This window comes from Mobula hypostoma, chromosome 6 (assembly GCF_963921235.1).
Source record: "Mobula hypostoma chromosome 6, sMobHyp1.1, whole genome shotgun sequence".
NCBI lineage: Eukaryota > Metazoa > Chordata > Chondrichthyes > Myliobatiformes > Myliobatidae > Mobula > Mobula hypostoma.
Window position 1 is genome coordinate 33,715,569 of NC_086102.1, and position 22,050 is coordinate 33,737,618.

General features: G+C 43.9%; 1 protein-coding gene across 12 annotated transcripts in view; it reads right to left on the minus strand.

Annotated features, from left to right (window-relative positions):
* LOC134347918 (type 2 lactosamine alpha-2,3-sialyltransferase-like) overlaps positions 1 to 22,050 on the minus strand; it is a 138,402-nt gene that overhangs the window by 38,190 nt on the left and 78,162 nt on the right. The window contains exon 1 of one of the 12 annotated variants that reach the window (XM_063050547.1): positions 18,519 to 18,546. The exons of the other annotated variants lie outside the window; for them this stretch is intronic. The gene's annotated coding sequence lies outside the window, so the exon portion shown is untranslated. Of the gene's footprint in view, positions 1 to 18,518; positions 18,547 to 22,050 lie in introns of those variants that run through there. 12 annotated transcript variants of the gene reach the window in all.

Here is a 22,050-nt window from a genome sequence, read left to right on the forward strand (position 1 = left end):
ACATTTTCAGCTGAGACCCTTCACCAGGACTAGAAAGGAAGGGGGAAGAAGCCAGAATAAGAAAATGGGTGGGGGGGGGAGGGGAGTAGCAAACCAGGTGAGGGGGAGGGGTGTTGAAGTGATAGGTGGAAAAGGTAAAGGGCTGAACAAGGAATCTGATAGGACAGGAGGGTGGACCATGGGAAAAGGGAAGGATGGGAAAAGAGGGAGATGATGGACAGGTGAGAAACTGAGCAACTAAAGATTAATGCCACAGAAATGGGATTTTAGGTACATGATACAGGTGGTTATTCAGTAAAGTGAGCAAAAGGCATGGAGGGATTTAACAGCAGTGTCGTAATGGGAGATACAAGTTCTCCATAGCTGGTCCAAAAGGTGGTATTACATGTCTGGTGCCACAATTCAGATAGTCTCTTTAGTGCAAAGAAAAACAAACTTGGACATGAAGAGGGTTTTACTGTAGCGTCCACATTAGAACAATACATAATAGAGAACGAGAATTAACATTTTGCTGAGCTGTCATAAACAGCTAAAGGTCTAAAACATCCAGGTCACTATTGTCACATTATTATCTAGGCTACATGCACACTGACAAAGATGAAAATATTCAATGTAACTTTTAGATTGTGCTTAGAAAATGCTTCTAGCTACATGTATTCCTCTCAAACCAGGTTTTAAACCCCCCATTATCTGAAGCCATATCACTTGAATGATATCAAGACAGAGAGACATGAGTGAAAATGCTGGTCCACTATCCAAGACCACTGCTGGCATCTATACCTAAGACTGATTAAGTATTCCCAAAGTTTGACCTAAGCTAGAAACACTGAATGGAACCTTGCCAAATGGTCTTTGAAGTTCAGCTACAACATGTTATACTCATCCAGAATCCATCTGTGACACAATTTTTCTCCGGGTCAGAAAGACATGCTTTACTTGTTAAACATAATTAAAATAATGCATAGATAGGTAAACTGGTTATGAGAAGAAACTATTTCAACTGAAGGTCACAAATCAAGGATGCTGGAGGCATGGCAGAGTATCAGCATCCCTGCAGGGTTCATTAATGGGACAAATCGGAAATCAAAGCCTCTCACCCAATTGACAACCACCCCCAAAAAAAATCAAAACGGACATAAGATTTAACTCAAACAACAGGAATTCTGCAGATGCTGGAAATTCAAGCAACATACATCAAAGTTGCTGGTGAACGCAGCAGGCGTTAAGATTTAACTATAGGATTTAACATAGATATATTTTTTAAATACCTTTCTGGTCTGGCAATGTCTAGCTCAGGGCTCATTTATATGTGTATTGCACCCAGTGTCAACTTAAGCCCATTTGCTGTGATTTGATAAGGATATAGAAGTGGACTGCTTGGCATTCTTATGGGAATACTGGATAATCATTATCAAAATGTGCATTTAATGATCTTGATTTTAACAAATAAGAAATAAAGTTTACCACTCTAATTCTATTTGAGGTGATGAGGGGGTGGAGCTTAGGAGCTCTAACAGCAACTCGGGATTACTGCCTGTGCCACGCGACAGTGAGAGTAGGAATGCGATGAGGTGGAGGATAAATGCGTGGCTGAGGGATTGGAGCAGGGGGCAGGGATTCAAGTTTTTGGATCATTGGGACCTCTTTTGGCGCAGGTGTGACCTGTACAAAAAGGACGGGTTACACTTAAATCCTCGGGGGACCAATATCCTGGCAGGGAGATTAGCGGGGGCTACTGAGGTGACTTTAAACTAGAATGGTTGGGGGGTGGGAATCAAATTAAAGCGGCTAGGTGTGAGGAGGTTAGTTCACAACAGAGGGATGGGAACCAGTGCAGAGAGACAGAGGGGTGTAAAGTGAGCGTAGAAGCAAAAAGTACAAAGGGGAAAAGTAAAAGTGGCAGGCCGACAAATCCAGGGCAAGCATTAAAAAGGGCTAAGAGAGTTGTAAAAGAGTGCCTGAAGGCTTTATGTGTCAATGCAAGGAGCATTCGTAATAAGGTGGATGAATTGAAAGTGCAGATTGTTATTAATGATTATGATATAGTTGGGATCACAGAGACATGGCTCCAGGGTGACCAGGGATGGGAGCTCAACGTTCAGGGATATTCAATATTCAGGAGGGATAGACACGAAGGAAGGGGAGGTGGGGTGGCGTTGCTGGTTAAAAAAGAGATTAACGCAATAGAAAGGAAGGACATAAGCCGGGAAGATGTGGAATCGATATGGGTAGAGCTGCGTAACACTAAGGGGCAGAAGACGCTGGTGGGAGTTGTGTACAGGCCACCTAACAGTAGTAGTGAGGTCGGAGATGGTATTAAACAGGAAATTAGAAATGTGTGCAATAAAGGAACAGCAGTTATAATGGGTGACTTCAATCTACATGTAGACTGGGTGAACCAAATTGGTAAAGGTGCTGAGGAAGAGGATTTCTTGGAATGTATGCGGGATGGTTTTTTGAACCAACATGTCGAGGAACCGACTAGAGAGCAGGCTATTCTGGACTGGGTTTTGAGCAATGAGGAAGGGTTAATTAGCGATCTTGTCGTGAGAGGCCCCTTGGGTAAGAGTGACCATAATATGGTGGAATTCTTCATTAACATGGAGAGTGACGTAGTTAATTCAGAAACAAAGGTTCTGAACTTAAAGAGGGGTAACTTTGAAGGTATGAGACATGAATTAGCTAAGATAGACTGGCAAATGACACTTCAAGGATTGACGGTGGATATGCAATGGCAGGCATTTAAAGGTTGCATGGATGAACTACAACAATTGTTCATCCCAGTTTGGCAAAAGAATAAATCAAGGAAGGTAGTGCACCCGTGGCTGACAAGAGAAATTAGGGATAGTATCAATTCCAAAGAAGTAGCATACAAATTAGCCAGAGAAAGTGGCTCACCTGAGGACTGGGAGAAATTCAGAGTTCAGCAGAGGAGGACAAAGGGCTTAATTAGGAAGGGGAAAAAAGATTATGAGAGAAAACTGGCAGAGAACATAAAAACGGACTGTAAAAGCTTTTATAGATATGTAAAAAGGAAAAGACTGATAAAGACAAATGTAGGTCCCCTGCAAACAGAAACAGGTGAATTGATTATGGGGAGCAAGGACATGGCAGACCAATTGAATAATTACTTTGGTTCTGTCTTCACTAAGGAGGACATAAATAATCTTCCAGAAATAGTAAGGGACAGAGGGTCCAGTGAGATGGAGGAACTGAGCAAAATACATGTTAGTAGGGAAGTGGTGTTAGGTAAATTGAAGGGATTGAAGGCAGATAAATCCCCAGGGCCAGATGGTCTGCATCCCAGAGTGCTTAAGGAAGTGGCCCAAGAAATAGTGGATGCATTAGTGATAATTTTTCAAAACTCGTTAGATTCTGGACTAGTTCCTGAGGATTGGAGGGTGGCTAATGTAACCCCACTTTTTAAAAAAGGAGGGAGAGAGAAACCGGGGAATTATAGGCCGGTTAGCCTAACGTCGGTGGTGGGGAAACTGCTGGAGTCAGTTATCAAGGATGTGATAACAGCACATTTGGAAAGCGGTGAAATGATCGGACAAAGTCAGCATGGATTTGTGAAAGGAAAATCATGTCTGACGAATCTCATAGAATTTTTTGAGGATGTAACTAGTAGAGTGGATAGGGGAGAACCAGTGGATGTGGTATATTTGGATTTTCAAAAGGCTTTTGACAAGGTCCCACATAGGAGATTAGTGTGCAAACTTAAAGCACACGGTATTGGGGGTAAGGTATTGGTGTGGGTGGAGAATTGGTTAGCAGACAGGAAGCAAAGAGTGGGAATAAACGGGACCTTTTCAGAATGGCAGGCGGTGACTAGTGGGGTACCGCAAGGCTCAGTGCTGGGACCCCAGTTGTTTACAATATATATTAATGACTTGGATGAGGGAATTAAATGCAGCATCTCCAAGTTTGCGGATGACACGAAGCTGGGTGGCAGTGTTAGCAGTGAGGAGGATGCTAAGAGGATGCAGGGTGACTTGGATAGGTTGGGTGAGTGGGCAAACTCATGGCAGATGCAATTTAATGTGGATAAATGTGAAGTTATCCACTTTGGTGGCAAAAATAGGAAAACAGATTATTATCTGAATGGTGGCCGATTAGGAAAAGGGGAGGTGCAACGAGACCTGGGTGTCATTATACACCAGTCATTGAAAGTGGGCATGCAGGTACAGCAGGCGGTGAAAAAGGCGAACGGTATGCTGGCATTTATAGCGAGAGGATTCGAGTACAGGAGCAGGGAGGTACTACTGCAGTTGTACAAGGCCTTGGTGAGACCACACCTGGAGTATTGTGTGCAGTTTTGGTCCCCTAATCTGAGGAAAGACATCTTTGCCATAGAGGGAGTACAAAGAAGGTTCACCAGATTGATTCCTGGGATGGCAGGTCTTTCATATGAAGAAAGACTGGATGAACTGGGCTTGTACTCGTTGGAATTTAGAAGATTGAGGGGGGATCTGATTGAAACGTATAAGATCCTAAAGGGATTGGACAGGCTAGATGCAGGAAGATTGTTCCCGATGTTGGGGAGGTCTAGAACGAGGGGTCACAGTTTGAGGATAGAGGGGAAGCCTTTTAGGACCGAGGTTAGGAAAAACTTCTTCACACAGAGAGTGGTGAATCTGTGGAATTCTCTGCCACAGCAAACTGTTGAGGCCAGTTCATTAGCTATGTTTAAAAGGAAGTTAGATATGGCCCTTGTGGCTACAGGGGTCAGGGGGTATGGAGGGAAGGCTGGGTTCTGAGTTGGATGATCAGCCATGATCATAATAAATGGCGGTGCAGGCTCGAAGGGCCGAATGGCCTACTCCTGCACCTATTTTCTATGTTTCTATGTTTCTAACTCCTTTGTTTGCATCTTCGGAAACAGCCCTATTTCTACCTTTGATATCTCTTTTTTACCCCCTTCAAGGTTCTTTTGAAGACCCTGACCTGGAGTTACATGCTGACTTTGCGGAAATGGGACCCGCTCTGAGTGCCTCAGGACCGGACGCTTTTCGATATGCCAAGGACACAGCCTGGAAGACCAGCGTGCCTTTGGGGTGCTGGATTTTCGTGGCTCTGGAGACGGGCGGATTCAAGACTGGTGCTGCCGCCTGATGTGTCGTGGGAGTACATGGAAGATCAAAAGCGGTGAGCTGGCTGCTGGCTGTGTGCCCAGGAACCCAAGTTCTTTGGGCACAGAACTTGGAAAAAGTGACACAACAGACTTTTAACACCATAAATCAGCGAGTTTTTTGTTATGTCTCCCCTCTCGCTGTGAAACAGGAAAATATCTTTTTCCCTTATTAGGGGGAGAGAGAGAGAGAGCCTATGCTATGTCGAATACCGGGTGAACGAGTAGTCTTTGGGGTACTGCAAGACTGTGTCTTTATTGATGCTTTGCTGCATGCTTGAGTGCTGGGTGGAGGGCACCAATGCTTTTTTGCTGGTGTGTGGGGGGGTGGTTGTTGCTTTGCTGCTGCTTGTGCATGGGAGGGGGGAGTTGGGGGGGGCTTTGGGTTTCTTGCATTTTATTGTCATTCATTCTTTGGGGGCACTCCTCTATTTTCGTGGATGGATGCGAAGAAAAAGAATTTCAGGATGTATATTGTATACATTTCTCTGACATTAAATAAGACCATAAGACAAAGGAGCATAAGTTGGCCATTCGGCCCATCGTGTCTGCTCCGCCATTTTATCATGAGCTGATCCATTCTCCCATTTAGTCCCACTCCCCCGCCTTCTCACCATAACCTTTGATGCCCTGGCTACTCAGATACCTATCAATCTCTGCCTTAAATACACCCAATGACTTGGCCTCCACTGCTGCCCGTGGCAACAAATTCCATAGGTTCACCACCCTCTGCCTAAAAAAATTTCTTCGCATTTCTGTTCTGAATGGGCGCCCTTCAATCCTTAAGTCATGCCCTCTCGTACTAGAAAATGAATCTTTCAAACCTTTGAATACCTTTGCCCTTTGCTAAATTCTTGCTTTCCCCTACTGTTCAGTTCTGCCAACTGGGCAATGCTAAATCTTTTTCTTTGATCAAATATGATGTTAACTTTTATTAATAGCCACAGCTGGACAAACTTCCTGCTTTCTTTTGCCTTGAAGGGTTATGTATTATGTTTTAACTGTTTGAGTTTATTAACAGTTAGCTTTCATATTCAATCATTTTCAAATCTTTAAATAAAAATTCCATGTGGTATTCCAAAAGCCTGTGGTATGTTGCTTGCTGCCGCTTATGCACAGGAGGGAGTGGAGCTGAGGGGTTCATTCTTTGGGGCACTCCTCTTTTCGTGGATTGATGTGAAGAAAAAGCATTTCAGGGTGTATATTGCATACATTTCTCTGACATTAAATGTATCCATTGAAACTGAAAGGTTTGAAATGTTTGGTTCAGTTTCAGGCAATTATCAAGGAAGAGAATGACAGTGTCAGAGATTAAAGACCAAATCAAGGTCTAAGCTTGTAAGTAGAAGAAACGTGCTCATCCAGTGCTAAATTCCTACGCTGTGATATAGAGACAGTGAGCAGTCAGGAATAGTGAACGTCATTCAGCTCTTCTTCTTTAATTATCCTGCTCCAATTTACTCTACACAGACTACAAATGAAATTCCACCCACAGTTTGGATCCATCCATAATCACAAGTCAAAGAACACTGAAATAAGTGTGTCACTTGGGCAATACAGCAGAGACCCTGTGTTCACTTCAGGTGTGGGAATGAAAAATTCATTTGTACCTTTGACATGATATCCCAGTTGTGAAACATGAGAATTAGAGATAAAGGGACTTGGAGAAACCTCCAGTCAGAGAAACAAATATCACAAAGCAACAGATTTTAATGACACGTCTCAGTGATAATACACGATTGTGTGTGTGCATCAGCGAGGTGGAAGAACTGGAAAGGCCATATGGCAGACAATTGAGCTACCAGAAAAGATCTAAAGTTACAGACTTGTTTTATTTTTTTCTCACAGAGGTCCCGATACAATGCAGCAGGGTGAAGACAGTTATCCAGGAGTGAACAGTGATTCCCCACCCCCCAAGAAAACTCAGTCTAGTGTCCCCCATGATACTCAAAAGGATATCTAATAGACATTGCCAAATCGAACGTTGGAGTGACATAAAAGTCGATCCTATTTCAGTCAAGTTTGGAAGGGTAATCAATTTTTAATATCACAAAATATGCTGAACACGAGATGTATAATGGAACTTTCAGACATACAAAGATTTTGACAATTTACAGTAATTTACTTTATTGTCGCCAAACAACTGATACGAGAGCGTACAATCATCACAGCGATATTTGATTCTGCGCTTTGCGCTCCCTGGATTACAAATCGATAGTAAATATTAAAATTTTAAATTATAAGGCATAAATATGACTTAAATTATAAGTCATAAATAGAAAATAGAAAAGGAAAAGTAAGGTAGTGCAAAAAAAACCGAGAGGCAGGTCCGAATATTTGGAGGGTACGGCCCAGATCCGGGTCAGGATCCGTTCAGCAGTCTTACCACAATTGGAAAGAAGCTGTTCTCAAATCTGGCCCTATGAGTCTTCAAGCTCCTGAGCCTTATCCCCGAGGGAAGAAGGACAAAAAGTGTGTTGGCTGGGTGGATCGTGTCCCTGATTATCCTGGCAACACTGCTCCGACAGCGTGTGGTGTAAAGTCAGTCCAAGGACGGAGATTGGTTTGTGTGATGTGCTGCGCCGTGTTCACGATCTTCTGTAGCTTCTTCCAGTCTTGGACAGGACACCTTCCATACCAGGTTGTGATGCACCCTAGACGAATGCTTTCTACAGTGCATCTATAAAAATTAGTGAGGGTTTTAGGGGACAGGCCAAATTTCTTTAGCTTTCTCAGGAAATAAAGGCGCTGGTGGGCCTTCTTGGCAGTGGACTCTGCTTGGTTGGACCAAGTCAGGTCATTTGTGATATTGACCCCAAGGAACTTAAAGCTTTTGACCTGTTCCACTTGCGCACCACTGACGTAAATTGGGTCGTGCGGTCTGCTACTCCTTCTGAAGTCCACAACCAATTCCTTCGTCTTGCTGATGTTGAGGGATAGGTTATTGTCTTTGCACTATGCCACCAGGTTCTTAATTTCCTCTCTACTCAAACTCATCATTACCCGAGATACGGTCTACAATTGTGGTGTCATCAGCAAACTTACATATTGAGTTCAATGGAAACTTGGCTACACAATCATGGGTGTACAGTGAGTACAGCAGGGGGCTGAGTACACAGCCTTGTGGGGCACCGGTGCTCAGAGTGATTGTAGAGGAGAGCTTGTCCCTTATTTTTACATACTGAGTCCTGTGTGTGAGGAAGCTGAAGATCCAGCTGCAGATCTGAGTGCTAAGGCCCAGGTTCTGGAGCTTAGGAATCAGTTTATTTGGAATGATGGTATTAAAGGCAGAGCTGTAGTCAATGAAAAGGAGCTTTACGTATGCGTCTTTATTCTCCAGGTATTCTAAGGAGGAATGTAGGGCCAGAGAGATGGCATCTGCCGTTGACCTGTTGCTCTGGTAGGCGACTTGCAAAGCATCGAGGTTGACCGGTAGGCTGTGGTTGATGTGTGTCATAACCAATTGCTCAAAGCACTTCATAGCAATTGATGTCAGAGCCACAGGTCGATAGTCATTCAGGCATGCCACCTTGCTCTTCTTCGGCACTGGGATTATCGTTGCCTTCTTAAAATACGAGGGGACCTTAGACTGAAGCAAGGAGCAGTTGAAGATGTCACCAAACACTCCAGCTAACTCGCTTGCACAGGCCCAGAGAACCTGTCCCGGGACGCCATCCGGGCCCATAGCCTTCCTTGGATTTATCTTCAGGAAGGCCTTTCTAACGTCCTCCTCGGTGACGACGAATCTCGATGCCACCAGGTCCGGTTCATCCGGAGGGAGCAGGACGCTCCTCTTAGAAAATTAGGAAGTTCTTTTTTTTTTAAGATACAGTACCCTTTAATTCTCTTGAACTAAGCTGGTACAAAAACCCTGATATTTCCTTTTCACACCAAGCATGACAACTGGATTCACAAGTGGGACAGACAGCCCCATTCCAAGGATTTCCATAAATCAATTTTGCTGTAAGTCAGACCAGGCCATTTCCTTTCGATACCCATACTGTAGTGCTACACATAGACTTTCTATAAACTAGAACATTACACATAATTAAACTATCCCCAGTCATTCTGAATAGGTAGTACGATTTTGAAAAAAAATGTTATTTTGCCAGCCACAAAAGGAACAGTGTTTATGAATTTTAAATGACAATTCTCATGATTTTGCAGCTAAAGTACTTGGGAGACAATTGCTCCAAGAGTCATACAGTACACAGAATGCAAAAAGGCCCTTGGGCTAACTGATCCATACCAATCAAGATGCCTGTCTAAGTTAGTTGCATTTGCCTCTATATACCCCAGATATTTCTGATCAATGTATCTGTCCAACACCCACAAAATGCTAGAGGAACTCAGCAAGTTGAGCAGCTTCTAAGGACAGTAATAAATGGTTGACATTTTGGGCCAAGAACCTTCATCAGGGCTAGACAGGAAGGAGGCAGAAGCCAAAATAAGATCTTCAGATGGAAAAGATTGCATGACCTCAGCACTGTTGGATATGAACTTATGCAGTCTGAGATTAAACTGTACCAACATGTCTTGCGTTGCTTTCAATACATTGACTGCTTCTTCTGCACTACAGAATGATTTAAGACCATCATCAACATAGAAATGCCTCTCTGAGTAACCTCAATGCTTCAGTACCAAATTCCTTCACTCCCTCACCAGCTGTCCTCTTAAGGCCATAGATTTCCACAATTACTAAAAGGAAGTTACCAAATACATGAACTCTCATACAGTACTCCAGAATCTCATTGTCCAGTTGGTGGTCAAGAAGCCACAAGTTTCTGAAATGGTCTCAATGATTCTCTCTCACTAGGAAGCTGAGGACCCTGAGCAGATTGCTACTGAGGTCTGGACCCTGCAAGAGCACATTGTTCAGTGAAACACCTTTGAACTGTGTACTTGAATCAAAGACAATTCATATTTGTTTAGCTTTTGGCAGATGGTAAACACAGAGGTTGGACAAATATCAGTTTTCTTTGTTAGGATCCAGTGGAGGAGCATGACTGCTCCTGAAGAGTTTATCCACAGAACATCAACAAGGCTGATACTTTCAAAGTGAGAATGGTTAAATAGTTGAAGATTTTGCAGCAAGACTGTTTTCAGGAAAATTTCCTTCATCAGTATGTAGAGGTCCCAACAAGAACTTGTGATACTGGATCCTTTATTAGGGAATGAGACAGGGCAGATGACATAGGTTTTTGTAGGGCAACAGTTACATCCATTGACCACAATGCCATTAGTTTCAAAGTAAATATGCAAAAAGAGATCTGGTCCACAGGTTGAGATTCTAACTTGGAGAAAGGCCAGTTTTGATAGTATCAGAAATGATCTGACAAGTGTCGGTTGGGACAGGCAAAGGTGTACTTGGAAAGTGGGAGGCCTTCAAACACAAAAATGAGAGTACGAAGCTTGTACGTGCCTATCAGAATAAAAGGTAAAGATAAATAGTGTAGGGAGCCTTGGTTTTCAAGAAATTTTTGAGACCTGGGTTAAGAGAAAAAAAAGAGGTGCAGAGCAGGTAAACGCAAACAACAGGAATTCTGCAGACGCTGGAAATTCAAGCAACATACATCAAAGTTGCTGGTGAACGCAGCAGGCCAAGCAGCATCTGTAGGAAGAGGTGCAGTCGACATTTCAGGCCGAGACCCTTCGTCAGGACTAACTGAAGGAAGAGTGAGTAAGGGATTTGAAAGTTGGACTGCTGCGTTCACCAGCAACTTTGATGTATGTTGCATAGCAGGTAAAGGCAAGTTGGAACAAATGAGGTGCTTTTGGAGTACAAGAAATGCAAGATAACACTTACGAAAGAAATCAGGAAGGCTAAAAGAAGGCATGAAGTTGCTCTAGCAGACAAGGTAAAGGAGAATCATAAAGGATTCTACAGGATATGTTAAGAGCAAAAGGATTCCAAGGGACAAAATTGGTCCTCTGAAAGAACAGAATGGTAATCCATGTGTGGAGCCAGAACAGATGGGGGAGACCATAAGACCATAAGACAAAGGAGCAGAAGTTGGCCATTCGGCCCATCGAGTCTGCTCCGCCATTTTATCATGAGCTGATCCATTCTCCCATTTAGTCCCACTCCCCCACATTCTCACCATAACCTTTGATGCCCTGGCTACTCAGATACTTATCGACCTCGGCCTTAAATACACCCAATGACTTAGCCTCCACTGTCACCCGCGGCAACAAATTCCATAGATTCACCACCCTCTGGCTAAAAAAAAATTTTTTCGCATCTCTGTTCTGAATGGCTGCCCTTCAATCCTTAAGTCATGCCCTCTCATACTGGACTCCCCCACCATGGGAAACAACCTTGCCACATCCACTCTGGCCATGCCTTTCAACATTCGAAATGTTTCTATGAGGTCTCCCCTCATTCTTCTAAACTCCAAGGAATACAGTCCAAGAGCGCACAAACATTCCTCATATGTTAATCCTCTCTTCCTGGAATCATTCTAGTGAATCTTCTCTGTACCCTCTCCAACGTCAGCACATCCTTTCTTAAATAAGGAGACCAAAACTGCCCACAGTACTCCAAGTGAGGTCTCACCAGCGCCTTATAGAGCCTCAACATCACATCCCTGCTCCTATACTCTATTCCTCTAGAAATGAATGCCAACATTGCGTTCGCCTTCTTCACCACTGACTCAACCTGGAGGTTAACCTTAAGGGTATCCTGTACGAGGACTCCCAACTCCCACTGCATCTCAGAACTTTGAATTCTCTCCCCATTTAAATAATAGTCTGCCCGTTTATTTCTTCTGCCAGAGTGCATAACCATACACTTTCCAACATTGTATTTCATTTGCCACTTCTCTGCCCATTCTTCCAATCTATCCAAGTCTCTCTGCAGACTCTCTGTTTCCTCAGCACTACCGGCCCCTCCACATAACTTCGTATCATCAGCAAACTGAGCCACAATGCCATCTATTCCATAATCCATATCGTTGATGTACTACGTAAAAAGAAGCGGCCCCAACACGGACCCCTGTGGAACACCACTGGTAACCGGCAGCCAACCAGAATAGGATCCCTTTATTCCCACTCTCTGTTTCCTGCCAATCAGCCAACGCTCTATCCATGTATGTAACTTTCCCGTAATTCCATGGGCTCTTATCTTGTTAAGTAGCCTCATGTGTGGCACCTTGTCAAAGGCCTTCTGAAAATCTAAATATACAACATCCACTGCATCTCCCTTGTCTAGCCTACTTGTAATTTCCTCAAACGGCATTCTTTACATCTGTCTCCTGAAAAAATACAGATGTAGAGGCAACAGAAGTAAGGCAAAGCGGCATCAACTTCATGAACCCTGTACAGGTTATAGAGAAGGAAATGTTTGCTACCCTCAGGCAAATCAGGATGGATAAATCCCCAGGGTCTGACAAGCTGTTCCTCAAACCCTATGGGAGGCAAGTACAGAAACTGCCGGTGCCCTAGCAGAGATACCTAAAACATCGTTAGTGACAGAGCAGGTACTAAAGGATTGGAGGACAGCCAATGTTGCCCTGCTGTTTAAAAAAGGCTCTAAACAGAAACCAGGAAATTATAGGCTGGTGAGTCTGACATCAGCTGTAGGAAAGTTATTGGAAGGTATTCTAAGGGACAGGATATGTAAGTATTAGGATAGACATGGGCCAATTGAGGATAGTCAGCAAGGCTTTGTGCATGGTAAGTCACATCTAACCAATCTTTTTTTGAGGAAGTTACCTGGAAAGTGGATGAAGGCAAGGCAGTGGATGTTGTCTGCGTGGACTTTCATAAGGCATTTGACAAGGTCCCGCATGGGAGGCTAGTCAAGGAGGTTGAGTCGCTTGGCATCAAGATGAGGTAGTAAACTGGATTGGACAGTGGCTTTCTGGGAAAAGCCAGAGAGTGGCCGTAGAAAGTTGCCTCTCTGACTGGAGGCCTGTAACGAATGGTGTGCCGCAGGGATCGGTGCTGGGTCCTTTGTTGTTTGTCACCTACATCAAGTATCTGGATGATAATGTGGTTTACTGGATCAGCAAAATTTGCGGATGACACCAAGTATGGGGGGGGGGGGTGATGGACAATTAGGAAGGCTATCGTTGCTCACAGAGAGATCTGCATCAGCTGGAAAAATGGGCTAAAAAATGGTAGAAATTTAATGCAGGCAAGTGCAAGGTTTTGCCCTTTCGAAGGTCCAACACAGGGTAGATCTCACACAATAAAAGGTAGGCCATTGAAGAGTGTGGTAATACAAAGGGATCTGGGAATACAGGTCCATAATTCATTGAAAGTGGTGTCACAGGTAGATAGGGTCACAGAGAAAGTTTTTGGCACATTGGCCTTCATAAGTCAACATATTGAGTACAGGAGATGGGATGTTATGTTGAAGTTGTATAAGGCAATGGTGAGGCCTAATTTGGACTCACCATTGTGCAGCTTTGGTCACCGATCAACAGAAAACATGTAAACAAGGTTGAAAGAGTACAGAGAAAATTTACAAGGATGTTTCTGAATCTTGAGGACCTGAGTTATAAGAAAAGGTTGAATAGGTTAGGACAGCATTCTTCAGAATGTAGAAGTTTGAGAGGAGATTTGATAGAGGTATACAAAATTATGAAGGGCACAGAGAGAGTAAATGCAAGCAGGCCATTTCCACTGAGGTTAGGTGAGACTACAACCAGAGTTCATGGGTTAACGGTGAAAGGTGAGAAGTTTAAAGGGAACACGAGGGGAAGCTTCTTCTCAGAGGGTTGTGAGAGTGTGGAATGAGCTGCTAGCACAAGTGATCCATGTGGGCTCGATTTCAACATTTAAGAGAAGTTTGGATAGGTACATGAATAGTAGGGATATGGAGGGTTATGGTTCTGATGCAGCTCAATAGGAGTGGGCAGGTTAAATGGCCTTGGCATGGAGTAGATTGTCTGAATGCCTTATTTCTGTGTTGTACTTCTCTATGACCATGAACTCTGCATGTGATATTTCATTTCGGTTCCTTTCTCAATGTCTGACTGAGAGACGCGAGTTGACTAGGGGCCTGCTCTCCTTTGTTTGGTAGTTGTTGTGGAGAGCAAAAAGGAAGGGGAGCTACACAACTGTTTGCCTCACCTTAGACAAGCTCTTTGTTCATAATTTGAAGGAAGACCTCATCTTCGATGGAAGGTGCCAGCTTATAATCATCTTCCGAGTGACAGAAGGCCAACTTGCCCAAATCTGGCTGAGCCAAGGCAAGTATGTCAGGATGATTGGTTTGCTTACAGCTTCCACTCTCACAAGGTCTGAAAAGATGTGGGCCTGTTCTCCAGGACATTGGTCTTAAACATGCTGATAGTGGGCCGATGAGCACCATCAAGGCAGTCTTCACCCACTGTGACCCAACCCAGGTCCAGCCGTTGGGCATAAGGTACATTGTGTCAACCATTGTGCTATTCACATACCTGTGCGCACAGATGGGGTCTCTGCCATGCAACAGGAGAATCTCAGAAGAGTCTAGTGGGGTAAACTTGTTGGCTATAGCCTCAAGATGAAAATGACAGTGTGCAGGTTCAGGAGTTGGGATTTCATCCCTGTTGGGAATATGGTGACATTCTTTGACAGTTTGCAAGGGTGACCAGACCTCCCCTCCTATTGACTCCATGACAAATCCACAGGCTCTTCTTCCAGCAACTTACCAGAACACATCTTCAGTGTGTATTGGGAAACTGAACCTTGAATACTGAATGCATCAGTGAATGATGACTTTGTCAATGCCCAGTGTTCTGATCACCCAATATCACATGTGCCTTTATTGCTCACTAAGGATGTCCCTTTGGGTAGATGCTGACTAGACACATTTTAGAGCATGAATAGTCTCTGTGCATGAGAAAGTAGCTGCATCTGATGGATGCTCAGCTAGCCGTCCACCGTGCTCTGCTGCGGTGTGCTGGAACCAGAAATAGCCTCAGGTGCAGCCCCTGAGTGAAGTGCTGATGTATGCTGGTTACTGCTACACTCAGTGCAGTGCATAACCGCTTTACTATCCTTTGCTTGGTGTGCTGTTCTCTGAATCCTCCGCATTTCCTTAAGCGGTGAAGTTTTTTTATCCACAGGGCTTTGTCTATTGGAGTTCACAATGGAAATTTTCTATCTCGGTTTTGTAGATCGTGACAGGGGATTCAGTTTTCTTTTGCTAAAGACCTCTCTTTGAATGAGGTGTTGCTGAAAGCTGACGGTATAAAACCAGGGTCAATTCACATTTCTGCATGGCGGTAGAGGAATTCCATAAAGAACAAAAATGTTGGATAGAGGGCATGCTCATTCATCTTACACTTGAAATCTCTGGTTATCCGCTGTTCTTGGATATTGTTTGGTAGTTTCTTCTCTAGAGGATTTATTCCTCTTGTGATATCCAACTTAGTCCTAGTAGGTAACTCTCAATTTTTGCAGCTTACAGTTCCGACAACAGGTCTGCAAGCACCAGTAACTTCCATGGTTCTTAGTGAGAGAGCTCTGGAAAACTATTGAGTCTGCTGGAGGGAGATTCTTCAACTGCCTCTGAAGAGCCATAGCACTTGTCCAGCCTCTTCCACAGCATTTGTAACCATGCAGACGAAAAATTGATGAGACGTGCCCTAACCCAACTTATATGTTGCAATAACTCTCCATCAAGCCACTTACATAGAAGGCCCAGCTTTTCACAAGGTTAGTCCTTCCATAGCACTGTTGAAACCTGGCTTCCAGGACAGATAACTGTCAGACTGGTTGTTGAGCAGTTTTAGTACTGCTGTGACTAGGTCTCGACAAGCCACACACTAAGCCAAATCTAATGCACCTGCGGCTCCTGAACGCAGGCCTTGTGGAGACCGGTTTGCCAAATGTGTGTCCTGGGACAGATGGAAGCTCAGTCTGCCCATGTCTCTGCAAATGGGGGTAGTATCGATTGCAACTCATGACTGAGATTTTTGCTGCTGTAGACCTTGACTGTCGGTACATGGACCATGTGAAAGGCATGTTGACTGCATTGTGTGAGCAGCTTCTCATTGAAGAACTGGAGCAATGGTCTTTTGAATAGCTAAAATGCATTTGGACATGTTCGTGACAGCAAGGCATGACAGATTCAGGTTGCAGATTTACCACTGTCTACTCAGTTGCTGCTTCATACACCTTCACTTCTGCGAAGGCAGCCTCAGCTCCTCCTTGAGTGCACTGAATGGAGCCTCTTCATGTACTCTCTCCATGTTTATACGTGCTTCCTCCGTTTGCATCTCAACTTCGCATTTAGCACAAGCTGCTCTCATTCTGCTTCAGCTTTGCTGTCAGCTCATGCTGCAGCTATGTTAAATTTGTTCGAGTGTCGCAAAGTCACGATTGACGTGCCACATTCTGACCCGACTCCAGGTCTTGGCAATCGACATAGCTCAGGTCGGAAACTGACCTTGTCATGTACCGGTGTTCTTCAGATGCTCCTCCAGTCGGAGGACGATGCCTCGGAAGACGAGTTAGCTTTTCACTCTACTGTCCTTGCGATACTAATATACAAAGCTATGCAGTGAGTTAAACACCTTCTCAAAAAAATCACCTGAGATGGAAGCTTTCTTCAGAGTTTCTAATGAGATCTTACTTGCAAAACCGCAGAAAGTTAAGTAAGTACATGAACAACAGGAATTCTGCAGATGCTGGAAATTCAAGCAACACACATCAAAGTTGCTGGTGAACGCAGCAGGCCAGGCAGCATCTCTAGGAAGAGGTGCAGTCGACGTTTCAGGCCGAGACCCTTCGTCAGTACATGTATTAAATTCGATACAGAATCGTTGCATACCAAGCGCATTCCCTGAGTAGAAAAGGCAGCAGCAGGTTGCTACAGTGAAAAAGGACTTTGACCAGCGACCAATCTAGATATCAGAAGGAGGGGACTTCACTGAAGTCCACAGCCCAAGTAGAAAAGCCAGCAGCGGGTCACTACAGTGAAAAAGTGCTTTGACCAGTGCCCATTCAACATTTGGGAGCAAATTAAGGGAAGGCAGGGGCAAGTGCAATGGCTGTCAGAGTGGTGATCTTAAGGCTTCAGCTACCCAAGGCTTCAACGAAGAGAAGCTTCAATCTGAGAAAGCAAAGAAAAGCTCAAGGTTCAGTTTTTTTTTTCCTTCCCTTCTTTCTATCTGCTCAGCTAGGGCAGTAGAGATGCCAGGCAGGATAGCTGAATGCTCCTCTTGCGGGATGTGGGAAGGCAGGGAGACGTCCAGTGTCCCTGACAACTACAACTGCGAGAAGTACATCCAGCTGCAGCTTCTGACAAACCACGTTAAGGGGTTGGAGCTGGAGCTGGATGAACTCCGAATCATTTGGGAAGCTGAGGGGGTCTTGTAAAGAGGTAGTTACACCCAAGGAGCCGGACACAGGAAACTGGGTGACAGTCAGGAAGGGGAAAGGGTTAAGGAGTCAGAGTATAGTACCCCAGTGGCCATCCTCCTCGACAACAGGTATATCACTTTGGATACTGCTGGGGTGGGGGTTTGACCAAACAGAGGAAAGTCACAGTGGTCAGGTCTTTGGCACTGAGTCCGGCTCCGCGACTCAGAAGGGAAGGGGAAAGCAGAGGCACACTGCGGTGTTAGAGGATTTGTTAGTTAAAGGAAGGAACAGGAGGTTCTCTGGGTGAAAACAAGATTCCCGGATTGTGCATTGCCTCCCAGGTGCCAGAATCTAGGATATTTTGGATCGAGTCTACAGCATTCTTAACTGGGAGACTGAGCAGCCAGAAGTCGTGGTCCATGTAGGTACCAACGACATGGGTAGGATGAGTGATGAGGGTCTGCATAGGGAGTTCAGACAGTTAGGTGTTAAATTAAAGGGCAGGACCACCAGGGTTGTGATCTCAGGATTGCTACCCGTGCCATGTGCTAGTGAGGCCAAACTAGGAAGATTATACAGTTTAATCCAGGCTAAAGAGTTGATGTTAGAGGGAGGGAGTGAATAAATCTTTTGGGTCATTGGGCTCTCTTCCAGGCAAGGTGGGACCTGTACAAAAGGGATGGTTTTAACTGGAGGGGGACTAATATCCTAGCGGGAAGGTTTGTTAATGCTGCACGGTGGGGTTTAAACTAGAGTTGCGGGGGATGAGAACCAGAGTGCCAATACAGTTAATGGAGAGGTTATGGGGGCAGATTAGATTATGAGGATACGCAGTCCTCTTTTATTGTCATTTAGTAATGCAGGCATTAAGAAATGATACAATATTCCTCCGGTGTGATATCACAAAGCACAGGACAGACCAAGACTGGAAAAACTAACAAAACCACATAATTATAACATATAGTTACAACAGTGCAACAATACCATAACTTGATAAAGAACAGGTCATGGCACAGTAAAAAAGTTCAAAGTCTCTCGAATGTCCCACATCCCACGCAGACAGGAGAAGGAAGAAAACTCTCCCTACCATGCCCAACCACAGTCCGACTCTGAGTCGTCCGAAAACTTCCGGTCTCCGATGAGCCCTCTGACACCGAGCACCGAGCACCGAGCACCATCTCCATCCGAACGATTCGACCTCAGTCTCAGTTGCCAGCAGCAGGCAAAGCCAGGGATTTTGGGGCCTTCCCTCCGGAAGATTCTCGATCGCCCAGTAACAGCATCAGCGAACTGGCGTCTCAGAAATTTCTCCAGATGTTCCTCTGTGCTTTCACGTCTGTCTCCATCAAATCAGAATTGTCCACGGCCCCTATTTAATGGATACGATATCATTTTCACCGGACAGCCGCGCGCACGCGGCGTGCTGCTATCTTCTCCTCCCGATGTTGGTAAGACCTCAGGAAAAGTTAAGAATCATAAGGTTGAGTATCCTGAGCTGCGTATATTTCAATGCAAAGGCAGATGATAGTACTGAAGGTGAGGTAGCTGGTTTACAAACAGAGGCGATGTGTATTGAAGAGAGGCTGATGACAGGACAAAATAGCAGTCAACAGGATCAGTTGCAACATAAAAGGCAGACAAAAATCACAAAGAGTGAATACAGGACTAAAGGTGTTATAATTGAATGTGTGCAGTATACGGAATAAGGTAGATGAACTTGTACAAACCCCATTTTCAGAAAAGTTGGGATATTTTCCAAAATGCAATAAAAACAAAAATCTGTGGTATGTTAATTCACGTGAACCTTTATTTAACTGACAAAAGTACAAAGACAAGATTTTCAATAGTTTTGCTGACCAATTTAATTGTATTTGTAAACATACACAAATTTAGAATTCGATGGCTGCAACACACTCAGCAAAAGTTGGGACAGAGTTAAAATAAGATTGAAAAGTGCACAGAATATTCAAGCAACACCGGTTTGGAAGACTCCATATTAAGCAGGCTAATTGGTAGCAGGTGAGGTATCATGACTGGGTATAAAAGTAGCGTCCATCAAAGGCTCAGACTTTGCAAGCAAGGATGGGTCGTGGCTCACCCCTTTGTGCCAAAATTTGTGAGAGAATTGTCAGTCAGTTCAAATGGAACATTTCTCAATGCAAGATTGCAGAGAATTTAGGTCTTTCAACATCTACAGTACAAAATACTGTGAAAAGATTCAGCGAATTCAGAGACATCTCAGTGCGTAAAGGGCAAGGTCAGAAACCACTGTTGAATGCGCGTGATCTTTGAGCTCTCAGGCGGTATTGCCTAAGAAACCGTCATGCTACTGTGACAGTTATAGCCACCTGGGCTCGGGAGTACTTCGGAAAACCATTGTCACTCAACACAGTCCATCGCTGCATCCAGAAATGCAACTTGAAACTGTATTATGCAAGGAGGAAGCCATACATCAACTCTATGCAGAAACGCCGGCGAGTTCTCTGGGCCCGAGCTCATCTCAGATGGACCGAAAGACTGTGGAACCATGTGCTGTGGTCAGATGAGTCCACATTTCAGCTAGTTTTTGGAAAAAACGGGCGTCGAGTTCTCTGTGCCAAAGATGAAAACGCCCATCCAGATTGTTATCAGCGAAAGGTGCAAAAGCCAGCATCTGTTATGGTATGGGGGTGCATCAGTGCCCACGGCATGGGTAAGTTGCATGTATGTGAAAGTACCATTGATTCTGAGGCGTACATTAGGATTTTAGAGAGACATATGTTGCCATCAAGGCGACGTCTCTTCCCGGGACATCCATGCTTATTTCAGCAGGACAATGCCAGAGCACATTCTGCACGGGCTATAACAGCGTGACTTTGTAGACACAGAGTGCGTGTGCTTGACTGGCCTGCTGCCAGTCCAGATCTATCCCCTATTGAAAATGTATGGCGCATCATGAAGAGGAGAATCAGACAACGGAGACCACGGACTGTTGAGCAGCTGAAGTCTTATATCAAGCAAGAATGGACAAAATTTCCAATTGCAAATCTATTACAATTAGTATCCTCAGTTCCAAAATGATTAAAAAGTGTTATTAAACAGAAAGGTGATGTAACACAATGGTAAACATGCCTCTATCCTAACTTCTGTTAAGTGTGTTGCAGCCATCAAATTCTAAATTTGTGTATGTTTACAAAATACAATCAAGTTGGTCAGTAAAACTATTGAAAATCTTTTCTTTGTACTTTTGTCAGTTAAATAAAGGTTCACGTGAATTAACATATCACAGATTTTTGTTTTTATTGCATTTTGGAAAATATTCTAACTTTTCAGGAAATGGGGTTTGTAGCACGGATGCAGATTAGCATGTATGATATTGCAGGTTTCAATGAATCATGGCTGAAAGATTATAGCTGGGAGCTTAGTCTTACACATTACATATAAACTCCTGCTACAATGATACCTTAAATTAATTATACTTCCTTCAAAATACATCTGCTAAATGTTTCCAGTAATGACAAAACTTAAGACAAATAGATATTGCTGGTTCAAGGGCACAGACAGGGAGGATGTAGATAGATACCTTTTGGCTGTCAGTATGCTTCAAGATGTAATCCAAGTTAACCTAGACAGGAAATGACATAAAAAACAGCACATGTACAGGAAATGAGATTCATAAAAAACAAAAACTGTGCACCTGGAGCCAGAACAATGGTACAGGAGATTATTCAGCAGAAAGAGCAAACGGAGTGGTGAGGTTAAACAGCAGTATTAAAATGGGAGATACAAGTTTTCCAAAGCTGTCCAAATAGCTGTATTACTTAGTGCAAGGAAAGAAAACAACAAGATTTTATTATAGTGTTTACATTAGAACAAAACAACACCGTTTGCTGATTGTCATGTCAGCTGACTGTACATATATGCAACGTTCCTCAGGAACACTACACCCACAAAACATCACACAAACATGAAAGAAAATATTATTTTAAATAAGGTACTGAAATACAATTCAAAAGGAGTGTAGTGTGCAGTACAGATAAACAGCAAATATTAAGCAGTAAACAGCTCGCTGTCCTAGAGATGAGACCTCCGTGGTGGCAGGATATTCGTTTGTCTCGCAACCCGAGGGAAGAAGTTGTTACCCAGTCTGGCAGTCTTAGTCCTGATGCTCATGTGCCTCCTTCCTGATGATAATGGGTCAAAAAGATTGTGGGATGGGTGGTATGGATCTCAAAAATGCTTTGGGCCCTTTGTCTACAATGCTCCCAGTAGAGATTATAGCTGGGAGCTTAACATCCAAGGATACACACTGTATCAAACGGTCAGAGGGTGTGGGGTGGATCTGTTGTTAAGAGATGACATAGGATTGGAAGATGTAGAATCATTGTGGATAGAATTACGGAACTGTAAGGGTAAAAAGACCTTGATATGAGTTATATTCAGTCCGCCAAACAGTGGCCAGGATGTGGGCTACAAATTATAACAGGAGACTGAAAATGCATGTCAAAAGGTCAATGTTACAATGGTCACAGGGGATTTCAATATACAGGTAGATTTGGAAAATCAGGTTGGTGCCGATTTTGGATCCCAAGAGAGTTTGTAGAATGGATACAAGATGGATTTTTAGAGCAGCTTGTGTT